Source organism: Triturus cristatus, chromosome 6 (genome assembly GCF_964204655.1).
Source record: "Triturus cristatus chromosome 6, aTriCri1.1, whole genome shotgun sequence".
NCBI lineage: Eukaryota > Metazoa > Chordata > Amphibia > Caudata > Salamandridae > Triturus > Triturus cristatus.
The window spans coordinates 1921200616-1921212322 of record NC_140589.1 but is presented as its reverse complement, the minus strand read 5'-3'; positions in this window follow the sequence as shown (position 1 = coordinate 1921212322).

Here is an 11707-nt window from a genome sequence, read left to right as displayed (position 1 = left end):
AACATGCCACCACAAGATGACAAACATGCATAGTAGTGTGTGAAGAAGGGACTGGCCTCTTTGCTGAGACCTCTTGTCGTGTAGTTCCTAGGACCCCCCCCCCCCCTCCCCCCGGCCTGATCGTTTTGGATGACCTAAACTGAGGGCTTTGTGTGCAGACAGACTCTGGACACCCCCACAGGATGAGTCAGCCGTTAGACCAGCTAGCTCCACAGTGCCACTACCACCCCCCTGTATTCTACAGCGGTGCAGGTAGTTTCTGGCAACCACTGAACATGACAACCCTTATTCCTTGGGTATCGTGTAAACAATACAGTATCTTTCGCTCAGTCACTCGTGCTTACTTTTCTCGGAATACATATAGAGTGACAATTGGAACAGTTTCAATAATTAAGAGCCCTTACTGCCCATATTTTTAATTAGAGGGACAGGGGTCCAAAATCAACAAAAATCCTATTTGGCAGTCACACTAGGACTATGCAACCTTAATTTGTGGTACAGCCGGATGTTCCCTGCGACACTCCGAGTAGTCTACCAGGGAAAGGTGCACTTCTTTTTCAAAGCATCTGAGGCCATTGATTGGGTGGACACCTTGGCAGAATCTCCTTCTCAGGGGTCGGAGTGAATTGGAACATTGACTCGAGTGGTGAAAGAAAAGTCGTCGCGACTGCAGAGACAAGCTGGAGGAAGTGTGAGTGCTCACTCCCGGACGGGCCGTATTGTGGTGTCCTCAGATGGTGCACTACGTGATATGGAGATTGTGCCAGCAATGAATGACTACTGATTGGATGGACAAAATGGCCCTGAGTATGGTACGGATAGTACAGACGGGGGCCTGCCATGAATTGACCTTATATGGTACACAGTGAGTACTAAGGAGATGAGAAGCTCGATGGGGGACCCATTGGGGCCTCCTCTGGGGCCCCTGCTCAGACCTGTGTATTTTTAAATCCTTTCAATGGCTGCAAAATTGTTGTAATTTCCGAACTCATATTGTAGCTGGTGTTGACTGTGTTTCTCACAAGATACAAACTCGAAGTATACATGTCATGGCTAATATTTCGGGTAATGTAATTGTGAATGCAGTGTATGATTGTTTCTTACTTATCTGGATGGGACAAGGCTGATAGCCTAAAGATGTAGGGACCAGACGTCTAGAGGCTACGGTGGTGTTGGGGGTATTTTCCCCCTGTGACTGTCGAAAAGTACAAATCCCTAGCATAGCATAGCATAGCATAGCATAGCATATTAGTTGTTCCATGTTTGTATTCCTGGTTCGATCACAAATAAGGCATCGGGTATGGGGCGGGCCTGCAGGTTTAAGAGTTGCTAGTTGTAAGGCGGGATGAGTTTGCCGTACTGCCCATAGGGTGGGGAGAGTTGAGGAATGGGGTAGTTCTGTTTGTTACCGTTTCACAGGCTATATGGGAGCTCATGTGGTTGGATGTTGCGAAATGTGACATGGCAGTGTCTGTTGCTATGTCCGAGTCCTGTGCAGACCCTGTATGACATGCATGATGGCTGAGACAATATTTGAATTCCTGATATGGAATGACAGGGGACTAGTCCAACTTGAGAAAAGGCGAGATTTTATGCGAACCTTAAATAATATTATGTCTCTGTTGCCTTTTTACAGGGGACGCATGTTTGGGGGATTGCTTCCCAGTTTGCTTAGACGTTGGAGGGGACAATCATTTGCTACATCATACTCCGGGTTTGTATGAGGTGTGATGATTTGGGTGGCTCCGGATTACCATTTCAACATAGGGCACATGTGCTGAACCCAGTTCTGTCCAGAGTCCTGGAAGGACGAGAGGTTGCACAGACTGTTCCACGTTATCTTTGCCCCTGGTCGGCGGGAGGGTTCCTATGCTCTAGCATTCCTTGACATAGGGCAGGCATCTGATTTGGTTGCATGGGGGTATCTGTGGCAGGTCTTGCACAGAATAGGTTTTGAGCCCAACTACATATTGTGGCTCAGGGCGCTCTATGCTGATCCAAGGGCTAAGGTTCGGACCGGCGGCTTAGTTTCGGCAGACTTCCCACTGCACAGTAGCATAAGACAGGTGCCCTCTGCCGCCATTGTTGTTCGAGCTGATGATGGGGCCACTGGAAGTGCTATTGTGACAGTGATTAGAACTCTGGGGGTTCCGGGTGGGAGACACCACACATAAGATCTCACTATACGCTGACGATGCACTAGTATATTTATGGTATTCAGCGGAGTCTGTCCCAGTGCTGACTGCCCTGGTGGAGTTTAAAGGGCTCTCTGGACTTTGTTAACGCCCAGAAATCTTGCTTGCTGTCGCGCAGATGTCTAGAAGTTATGGACACCACGATACTCCCTGCGGTTGGGCTACCATGGAGTCCGGAGGGCGTGCGTTATCTGGGGATCAGGATAGCTTATGAGATTTCAATATAGACAGAGTGGTTGCCGGGCTTCGAGCCTCGATCCGGTTCTGCAGGGATCCCCCTGTGATGGTGTGTATCTTCCTTCCTCCCATGTATGTATAACCTAGAATTGGAAGTTAGAATGATGTGCTAATTCTATTTGAGAATTAGAAGAGCGTGGAGAAGGGGATTCTAAGGGAGAGCAGTTGGGAGACGACTGTTGGTGGTTGAGGTGTAAATAAACCTACCTTCTCAATGTACTTTGGTGTTCCTGATTATTCAACCCCTGGAGAACACCACATTTATTTGGCGATGATCGGGCGAAAGGGCACCTCAACACCAATCGGATTCTGTTCTTTATCCAAGCGCAAGTCTTCTGATGACAGTCTCGAAGTGGTTGACGACTCATCTAGCAGGAGAGAAGTCGAGCTACAAATCTCATCTGGAGGTATCGTGAGTCAAGTCACGTTTTGTGTGGACCGGTGCGCTTTTGGATGGAAATTATTTTTTAAAAAGAGAAGAGTCGTGGTGAAGGATATTTCGGCCTTGCATGCGCGAGACTGACGCGAGAACCACTCACTTAAGAGCGCAAGGGATCTGAGCGTGCGCGCTAAGAATTCAAGACGAAGCTTGAATCTGTCCAATTGGGAATGACAACGTCATAACTGGCAGCCATTTTGTGTGATTGGGAAGACACACACACGACTAAGTTACTGTACGTAAAGTAAGCTGGAGCGTTTCATGAGAGACCATCGGTAGATCTTCATCTCTTTTGGGCAAAGCATAATAAACTTGAACGCGTGCACATCAGGAGATCTTCTTCTTTTTTTTTTGTTTTAAAAGAAGTGAGCTTGAACGCGTGCAGGTGCCACTGTCTATGGTACAGATAAAAACAAAAAAAAAAAAAGGGGAAAGGTGAAGGAAATATTGTTTTAGAAGTAACAGGTGACAATTGTATTTCCATGGAAATGTACAGGTACACAGCTATGACTTGAGACGTGATATTAGGATTTCATTCCAAAGTGAGGCGAAGAGGTAATTTTTGTTGGTTTTGCCAAATAACAGACTGGTTAAGTACACTATTCTATTCCTGGATTTCGGTGACTGGCCCATTTTTTTTTTTGTAAAATGGAAGAGAAGAAAATGAAAGAGCCAGTTACATCTAATTGAATCAGCGTTTAATCTTTGAGATAGTTCTTTAACAAGCTTAGGTACTTAGGTGTTTTTAGCTAGTTTGTTCATTGTACTTATAAATAACATTTTTACTCAACAGGTAATTCCGACATGCAGAATGTAACACAGCCTCCTTTCTTTCTGACGAGCCCAGGAGAACCTAGTGTGAAGTGGCAAAAATGGAAGAAAATATTTCTAAATTATGCGAGGGTATGTGGTACGAACCTAAGTGCGGAACGTAAACATTCACTATTGTTGCATTGCCTTGGGGGTGAGAGGCAAGAGGTTTTAGAACACTTACCGGATCTAAGTGCTTCTGAACAAAGAAACCTGAATGAATATGAAATATGTATCTTACAATTAGATCGACATTACTTACCAAGGTTGAGTACTATAATGGAAAGGTATCATTTTGGCCTAAGGGAACGGAAGAAGGATGAATCGGTGGAAGACTTTGTTGCAGCTCTGAGGAAACTTGCATCTTCATGCAAATTTGGTCCTGCTGTAGAGGAGAGGATCAGGGATCAGTTTGTTTTGAAATGTGCACATTATAATATCAGAAAAGAACTCTGGATAAAGGATGAACCTCCACTAGAAGAAGTTATAACGATTGCTAAGCAAGTTGAGCACATGATGAAGTGTGTTGACGAACTGAGTGGTGAGAAGAGTAAAATTGCCTTAACTGAAACTAAAGTAGAAGAGGTGGTGTGTCAAGTACAAAAGAAAGAGGTGAAGGGAAAAGATACGAGTTTCCCTACAACTATTAATGTAGCTAACTCCTCAACTGGTGGCAAGCCTGTTTGTTTTAGGTGTGGTCGATCTGGACATTTTGCAAATTCACCTTATTGTCCTGGTCTGCGTGCTATTTGCAACACTTGTGGTCGGAAAGGGCATTTCGCAGAATGTTGCAAAAGTAATAGAGATAACTGTCCGTCTACTAAATATCAACCTGAAGTAAAAGTTGTCACCTTCCAGGTTGATGTAAGTAAGAGTGATCATCCCTCTCATATTGTGAATATAGAAGGTGTATCTCTTGATTTCAAATTTGACTCATGTTCACATTTGACAATGATTGGGGATGATGTCTTCCTGCAACACTTTGCTAACAATGTCAAACTTTTTAGGAATGATCTCTTCCCCGTGGGTTATGGTGGTTTACCTATAAAAATGTCTGGATACTTTGTAGCTACCATTGAACTCTGTGGGAGGATGATCGCTGGGAAAGTATATGTTGCTAAGCAAGGTGATTCTCTTATGGGTTGGCCTCACCAACGTGTACTTGGGGTGCGTTTGAACCCTAATGCCTCTCCACAGGTTCAGGTACAAGCGGTTGAAGATTCTTCTCTCACATTCTTGGATCAGTTTTCTGACATATTTAAGGACACTCTGGGGTGTCTTAAGGGGTATAAACACCACATCAAGATAAAAAATGGGGCAGTACCTGTGGTGGCCAAAGTAAGAAGAATTCCGTAAAATGAACAGGCTGGCGTACAGAGGGAAATTGATAAATTGGTAAATGCAGGTATAATAGTACCAGTTGAAGCCACTGAATGGTTGACTCCCATAGTCGTAGCCAAGAAGGCCAGTGGTGAGCTTCGCCTATGCATTGACTTACGAGCATTGAATAAAGAAGTCATTGTTGATAGGTTTCCGTTACCCAACATAGATGAGATAGTTAGTACATTGGGTGGAGCAAAGTACTTTTCTACTCTGGACTTGGCATCAGCCTATCACCAGGTTGAATTAGATGACTCTTCTCTAGAAAATATCGACACCAAAAAATCGAAGACCAGAATATCGACTCCCTATCTACAAACAGGTAAGTACTAAAATATCGATTCCAAAATATAGAATGTTAAAATATAGTTAGCCAAAATATCAAATTTTTTAAATGTATTAAAAATAATATAAAATTAATTAAATATTAAAAACAATTAAATAAAACATACATAATATAATATAAAAAAGCTTAAAATGTAAACATAATAAAAAAAAATGTAAAAAAAAGTTGAGATTTTGTTGGATAGTGAGAGCGTAAAAATTACTATTCCCACTTCAGTAATTGCAACAGTAGGGAAAACGTTGGGTAGCGTAGGGGTAAAAATTACTATTCCCACTCCAAAGAGTTCAACAGTAGGGAAAGCGTTGGATAGCGGGAAGGTAAAAATTACTATTCCCACTTGAGTGAGTGCAACAGTAGGGAAAGCGTTGGATAGCGTAGGGGTAATCATTACTATTCCCAGTCCAAAGAGTGCAACAGTAGGGAAAGCATTGAATAGCGGGAGAGTAAAAATTACTATTCCCACTCCAGAGAGTGCAACAGTAAGGAAATCGTTGGATAGCAGTAAGGGCAAATTACTATTCCCACTCCACTGACTCCAACAGTAGCGAAAGCATTGGATAGCGTAGGGGTAAAAATTACTATTCCCACTCCAGAGAGTGCAACAGTACGGAAAGCATTGTATAACGGAAAGAGAAAGATTATGATTCCCACTCCAATGAGTGCAACAGTAGAGAAAGCGTTGGATAGCGTAGGGATAAAAATTACTATTCACACTCCAGTGAGTGCAACAGTAGGGAAAACGTTGGATAGCGTACAGGTAAACATTACTATTTCCACTCCAAAGTGTGCAACAGTAGGCAAAGCGTTGGATAGCGGGAGGGTAAACATTACTATTCCCACTCCAGACAGTGCAACAGTAGTGAAAACGTTGGATAGTGTAGGTGGAAATATTACTATTCCCACTCCAAAGAGTGTAACAGTAGAGAAAGCTTTGTATAGCGGGAGGGTAAAAGTTAATATTCCCACTCGAATGAGTGCAACAGTAGGGAAAGTGTTGGATAGCGGGAGAGTAAAAATTATTAATCCCACTCCACTGAGTGCAACAGTAGGGAAAGCGTTGGATAGCGGTAGGGTAAAAGTTACTATTCCCACTCCAGAGAGTGCAACAGTAGGGAAAGCATTGGATAGCGGGAAGGTAAGAATTACTATTCTCACTCCAGTGAGTGCAACAGTAGGGAAAGTGATGGATAGCGGGAGGGTAAAAATTACTATTCCCACTCCAGTAACTGCAACAGTAGGGAAAGAGTTGGATAGGGGGAGGATACAAAATACTATTCCCACTCCTCAGAGTGCAACAGCAGGGAAAACATTGGATAGCGTAGGGGTAAAAATTACTATTCCCACTCCAAAGAGTGCAACAGTAGGGAAAACGTTGGATAGCGGGAGGGTAAAAATTACTATTCCCACTCCAGAGAGTGCAACAGTAGGGAAAGCGTTGGATAGTGTAGGTGGAAAAATTACTATTCCCACTCCAAAGAGTGTAACAGTAGGGAAAGCATTGGATAGCGGGAGGGTAAAAACTTACTATTCCCACTCCAGTGAGTGCAACAGTAGGAAAAGCGTTGGATAGCGGGAGGGTAAAAATTATTATTCCCACTCCAGTGAGTGCAACAGTAGGAAAAGCGTTGGATAGCGGGAGGGTAAAAGTTACTATTCCCACTCCAGAGAGTGCAACAGTAGGGAAAGCATTGGATAGCGGTAAGGTAAAAATTACTATTCTCACTCCAGTGAGTGCAACAGTAGGGAAAGTGTTGGATAGCGGGAGGGTAAAAATTACTATTCCCACTCCAGTGACTGCAACAGTAGGGAAAGAGTTGGATAGCAGGAGAGTAAAAAAACTATTCCCACTCCTGAGAGTGCAACAGTAGGGAAAGTGTTGGATAGTGTAGGTGGAAAAATTACTATTCCCACTCGAAAGACTGTAACAGTAGGGAATGCGTTGGATAGCGGGGGGGGGGTAAAAATTACTATTCCCACTCCAAAGACTGTAACAGTAGGGAAAGCATTGGATAGCTGGAAGTTAAAAATTACTATTCTCACTCCAGTGAGTGCAACAGTAGGGAAAGTGTTGGATAGCAGGAGGGTAAAAATTACTATTCCCACTCCAGTGACTGCAACAGTAGGGAAAGAGTTGGATAGAGGGAGGGTAAAAAAACTATTCCCACTCCTGAGAGTGCAACAGTAGGGAAAGTAATGCTTTAATTTTAAAATAAGATTACATTAATTATCAATACCAATAAAAAGTTAATTACAATTAATTAAATTTATTAAAAATTAATTACCATTGGTATAAAAATAATTACCAATTAATAAAAATTAATTACAATTAATAATTAATTATCAATTAATTATCAATACACATAAATTAAAAAATGTAAAATTTACTTTATTACAATTAATTTACTTCCCACCCAATTCCCCTATAAACCCACAACCCATTCACAATACTAAAAAATACAATTTACATTATTATCAATTAATCAATTAATAAACATTATTTAGCAATAAATAACAATTAATTAGCAATTCATACAAATTAATTACCCATTAACACAAATAAATTACCAATTAATAATTAATTATCAATTAATTATAAATACACATAAATTAAAGAATTAATATTTACTTTATTACAATTAAATTACTTCCCACCCAATTCCCCTATAAACCCACAACCCGCTGCTAATAATCAAAATTAAAACTAACATAATTATCAATTAATCAATTAATATAAATGAATTATCAATTAATAAAAATTAATGACCAATTAATAATGAATTGTCAATCAATTAATTATCAAAACATATAAATATAATTAATATTTAATTTACCATAATTAAATTACTTCCCACCCTATTCCCCTATAAACCCACAACCCGCTACGGAATTAAATTACGCAAAAATTAAATTACATAACATTCATTAGTTTAAAAAAATTAAACATACATTACAAAAATAATACATAATTTTAACACATATACTACCATACATAACACTAAAAAAAAATCGATATTATGGAATTCTATATTTTTAAAGTCGATATTATGGAATTCTATATTTTTACATTCTATATTATGGAAATCGATATTTCGTACCCCATTTTCGATATTCTGACCTATCTATATTTTGCTTTTCGATATTCTGACCTATCTATATTTTGGAGTCGATATTCTGTCCATTCGATATTTTGGAATCGATATTTAGGTCGTTCACCCCCAGACTATGCTGGTAAAACCCACAATTTGAGGAAACTTACCGTAAAGAATGCAATGTTTCTTTGGTCGAGTGAGTGTGAGAAGGAGTTCAGTTCAATCAAGGAGGAACTGAGTAAAGCTCCTGCCCTTCATGCATTTGTGCCTGGTGACCCTACTTTCATTATGACTGATGCTAGTGAAAAAGGGTTGGGTGCTGTGCTGGTTCAGAAGAAAAATGGTCTGAATTGTCTGATTGCTTGCGCCTCAAGATGTCTCAGAGGGTCTGAAAGAAATTACTCAGTTATAGAGAAGGAGTCTCTAGCCATATTTTGGGCCTTAAGGAAGTTTAAAAATTTGGTTTGGGGAACGAAGGTTAATGTTTTGTCTGACCATAAGCCTTTAAAGGAGGTGTTTTCTAAGAAAGACCTTGACTCCATTTCATGTAGAATAAAGAAATGGATTATTTCTCTTCAAGAATTTAATTTTGATGTGGATTATATTCCAGGTGTCATCAATAAATCGGCCGACTGTCTTTCTAGGTTGGTTGATCTCAGTGGGAATAATGAGGATGATGTTGTTTCTGACGGTGAGGTTGTTAATGTATGTGAGATCACTGACGGTACTGTCACTCAGGATGATTGGAAAGTGGAAATCAACAAGGATGAAGAGATTAGAAGAGTAATTGAGATGTTGGGAGAGAATAAACGTTTGGAGAAGCCATGGAGCTTGGTTTCTGATGAACTATCAGTGGTTGATGGCATGCTTACTAGGGGCACAAAGTTGGTTCCGCCGTTGGGTATAAGAAAGAGGTTACTCAGCTTTGCCCATGTTGGCCATCTTGGAATTGTTAGGACCAAAGAATTGTTAAGATTGCAGTTTTGGTGGCCTGGCATGGATATGGAGATTGAGAGGTTGGTTTGTGAATGTGCTGAATGCTGTGCTAGTGACAAGATCTTGAAGACAAAACAAACTCCCATGGTGTGCAGAAAGTTACCTGATCATCCTTTGGATGAGATTTCAATTGACAATATTGGTCCATTACATGGTGTGTGTGATACTCCATACTTGGTGGTGGTTTTGGATCTCTACTCCAGGTGGATAGAAGTTTTCGCTGCTAGAGATGTTTCCACTGCATGTGTTATTAGATTCTTACAAGACCTCTTTAAGAGAGAGAGCTTTCCCAACAGCATTCTTTCTGATAATGGACCAAAATTTACTTTGAATGAATTTAAAAATTTCCTTGACAAATGTGGTATACGTCATAAAAAGTGTGCGATTTATCATCCTGAAATGAATGGTGCAATTGAAAGGGCCAATAAAACTATTAAAGAAAGTATTCAACTGGCGAGAGCCAGTGGTCTGAATTGGAAAGAATCACTTCAAGACAGAATCTCGGCTTACCGTGTGTCTCCCCATTCAACCACTGGAAGATCTCCCTTTGAACTCTTTAAAGGGAGGATCCCCAATACTTTGTCATGTCCCGGTTGGATGCAATTGAACAAGGGTTTTGTTAATAATCAAATAGGAGATTGGATGGACAGAGAGATAGAGAAACAGTCCTTGAGAAAATCTTATGTTGATGAAAAGAAGTGTGCTCAGTTCCAGGCGGTAAACGTTGGTGATTTTGTTAAAATAAGAGCTCCTGTTTGGTGCCAACCTGGGCTACGAACCTCGATCCGGTTCTGGAGGGATCCCCCCTTACACTGATGGGAAGGGCGGCCCTAGTATAAATTGTGATGCTGCCTCAGTGTCTCTATGTGCTTCAGGGCACGCTAAGGAGATCCCCTGACATCACTCCTATGGGCCACAAAATGGAAGGGAATAGTGCTGACTATGTTAAAATAAACGTGGGAGCGAGGAGACATCGAACTTCCCCAATCTCGAACTTCATTATATGGCCGCCCACCTCCAATATGCTCTCCATTGGTTTGATAAGGAGGACAGTGGGGACAAGAGGGTGCGGAGAGGCTCGTGCTTGAGGTACACCCTCCGGAGCTGCTCATGCACGGTGCGCGGATTTCCAGAATGTACCCATTCTTGATTCGACAGATGTGACACATCTGGGCGCAGGTGGCTACCAGGATACTTTGTTTTGCGCCTTATGCACCAGACATGCCGATATGGGTTCTCAAACCATTTGTGGACATCGCGAAAGTAAGGTCGATACAGAAATGGCAAGAGGGGGGTTGTGATTTCCTGGGTGGCCTGTGTCTGGGGGGGCAATTTATCCAGGGGATGACACGGTCGACTCGTTCGTGTTAGGACATGGACAGTACTTACAATACAGCAAGATATCAACCACAACATGCAAGATCTCTTCCAGTTTTCCAGAAGAACCATTACCCTCACATACACTGAACAGGCTGCTAGATCTGGCTAGAAGAATGACTTATAGCGCATATTTATAGGGCGTTGCGAGAGGACTTTATGGAAATAACCCCAAAGGCACCCCGTAGAGGGGAGAAGGTGTTGGAAGATGAGCTATCGTCACAGGAATGGCACAAGATACACATGGAGATGCGCATGAGCTCAAGTGCACGCTTTAAACTCGTACAGCACAATTTTGTACACCAGACATACCTCTCTCCTAAAACCCTACATGCTTTTTGTCCTTCCTGGTCAGACAGGCGCCCGCGCTGTGGTACACCAGGGACAGATTTTCTACATGTAGTATGGATTTGTACGGTTATGGAGTTCTTTTTGGAGGGATGTTTTATGAAATTTGAAAGTAGCAGTCGGATGGGAGATTGTAGGCACCCCTGGCGAGATATTGCTGGGCTTGATCCCAACCCTTGCAAAAAAGCTTAGTCGCAAATTCCTGATGCGAGGGCTGGTGTTGGCAAAAGGGCTGATTGCCATTAAATGGATGAACGCACACACACCCAGCTATGTAGAGTGGCGGTGAGATATGTCTGAGTGGGCAGTGGTCGAAGAAGTAAGGATGAAACATGCGAGATGGGATGCAAGTGACAGATTGGAAAATGACTTGGTGGTGTGGAGACAGATGCTGGTGGACGTACGAAATGAAGGGATTGAGTCAAGGGGGAACATTAATTATAACACGAACAAGCATTTGCAATGCAATAGGTCTTGCATTTACACAGGT